The 2718-nt window shown below is 37.0% G+C and overlaps 1 pseudogene; it reads left to right on the plus strand.

Annotated features, from left to right (window-relative positions):
- Positions 1 to 1934: 1934 nt before the first annotated feature.
- The window catches only part of LOC102814165, a 28726-nt pseudogene continuing 27942 nt past the window's right edge, over positions 1935 to 2718 (plus strand).

Consider the following 2718-nt stretch of genomic DNA (forward strand, 5'->3'; position numbering starts at 1 on the left):
AACTATGGACTGCCAGAAGAAGGAACAAATCTGTCTTAGGAGAAGTACAGTTGAATGATCCTTAGAAACAAGAATGGTGAGATTTCATCACTCGTACTTTGGAGATGTTGTCAGAAGGAACCAGCTACTAGAAAGGAATATCATTCTTTGAAAAGTAGAGAATATGTAAAAAAAAACAGGAAGACCCTCAATAAGATGTAATGACACAGTGGCTACATCAATGGTTTCAAATAAAGAAATGATTTTAAGGCTAGTACAGAACTGGGCAGCATGTTGATCTGTTCTACTTAAGGTTGTTACAAGTTGGAACCAACTGACAGCACCTAATAACAATATAGTTAGATAGATAGATAGATAGATAGATAGATAGATAGATAGATAGATAGATAGATAGATATCACTGTGGGTTAATGTGCTGGACTGTAAAGTCAGTTTGAACCAAAAGGTTGGTGGTTCAAGCTCACCAGCTGCTCCTTGGAAACCCTATACAAGGTTGCAGTGGGTCAAAAAAGACTTGACGGTACTTAACAATAACAAACACTGTCAAGTCAGTTCAAACTCATAACTATCCTGTAGAGGATTTCCAATGAGCGGATGGTAGAGTTGAACTGTCAACCAAGCAGGTAGCAACCCAGTGCTTATCCATCATCACTACACCAGGACCATATATATATGTATGGTCCTGGCGTATGGCACTGTAGGATAAGCACTGAACTGCTACCTGCAAGGTCAGCAGTTCAAATCCACCAATTGCTCCTCTGAAACCTGATACAGGGCCACTATGAATCAAAACTGACCCAATAGCATTTAACAACAAATCAAAAACATATATACATATGTATGTGTGTGTGTGTGTATATATATATATATATATATATATATATATATATATATATATATATATATATTTAAAAACACATATATAAACACATACACACACAAAAGGGTGAGTCAACACTCCAGTTACATTAAAACACCTGTCCACATCCACAGTTGATGACAACATTGGGCATACACCTGAAACGATTTTGTCAAATAGACAAGTGACAGTGGATTATGTGGCAAATCATTTGCAAATCTGTCATGACTGTCTATGAAATAATCCATGACAGACTTGGGTTTCAAAAAGTTTGTTCAAGATGGGTACTGAAACAACTCACAGAAAAACATAAACAGAAACATTTGGACATCTGAAACAAAATTTGGACCAATGCTTTAAGAAACAGAAAAGTTTCTTTAAAAAAATCATTACTGGTAACAAGACATAGAGTCATCACTACAGACCTGAGAGTAAATGGCAGAGTATGGAATGGGCACATCCTCAATTGCCAAACAAGAAAAAGTTTAAAAGTCAACCATCAGCTGGAAAATTGATGCTTACAGTTTTCTGGGATTCTCAAAGGCCAGTACTGGAACACTATCAGGAAAAAAGTTCAACAATCAAGAGTGCTCCTTGCAGTGAGATGCTCAATGAAGAGCTGAAGCTTAAACTTCACATTAAACACAGAGGATTGTTATTCAAAAACATTGTGATCTTATATGACAATGAACATTTGCACATCTCTGCCAACACCATTGACACTCTGCAAAAAACTTTTTTTTTTTTGAGATATATTAAAGCATCCTCCCTATAGTCCTGATCTTTCTCCATCAGACTTTCACTTGTTTGGTCACCTGAAAGCAGCCCTTTGAGGACGATTCACCTCTGAGGAAGAAGTGAGAGTAGCAGTGCATTCATGGCTCACAGCTGAGCCTAAAACATTTTTTACTAACGGAATATGAAAGCTTGTAGACAGATGGACAATGTATACTGGAAAGTAGGGAGAATATGTCAAAAAATTATATATTTGTCTTTTTCTAAAAGTTTAAATAGAGGGGCTGTGTGATGCTGAGCCAGGTGGGCTAACTCAGTAGAGCTGAGGCAGTTGGGGAAGATGGAGGTGAATGTTCCACAGTGGGCGTGGGCCATGGAACAACTGCACAGTAAGCAACTGCTCAAGAAGGACATTATCAAGTTTCTGCAGTTCAGACCCCCTTCATGCAGAACATAAGCTACTAGGAAATATTTAAAATGGGGCCAAAACTGCTAACAAGAACCATTTGGTTACAGCCTATAACTATCTTTTTGAAACTAAGCATTTCAAAGATACTGAAAGTATAAGGTGTCAGAGTAGCTGAAAAATGTAAAGATTAATAATGACAAACATAAAGAAACCAAGTCTGAAGAGGGTCCATGAAAATATACAAAATCTATTCTTAAAAAGGGAGAGAAAACCAACTTTCCCAAAAAGGGAAATGTTGTTCACTAGTGGTACACAGGAATACTATACGTAGGAACTGTTTTTGATACTAACATTCAAACAAGCTCCAAAAAGAAGAAAAATTCAAAAACTATAAGTTTAAAGGTTGGAGTTAGCAAAGTCATCAGAAGATAGGATGAATCCCTCTTAACCATGAGAGAGGGAGAAAATACTTGACTAGAGATTGAACCAGAATGGTTTTATGGGAAAAAGGACAGCCTGATGCCCAAATTCCACCAAACACAAAACTCATATTTGAAGGAAAATTAGTGGATTTGGATTTAAATAACAATAATTCAAGTATGAAAGACAACAGGGAGTTCTGTGGATTGAGAACCAACAAGAAGAGACAACAACCAGAGATTGGCATACGTGGCAGGACCTCTCAGAATTAAATAGACAGAAGGAAGTGTCTAAG

The sequence above is a fragment of the Chrysochloris asiatica genome, unplaced genomic scaffold (assembly GCF_000296735.1).
Source record: "Chrysochloris asiatica unplaced genomic scaffold, ChrAsi1.0 scaffold00297, whole genome shotgun sequence".
In the NCBI taxonomy this organism is placed as follows: domain Eukaryota; kingdom Metazoa; phylum Chordata; class Mammalia; order Afrosoricida; family Chrysochloridae; genus Chrysochloris; species Chrysochloris asiatica.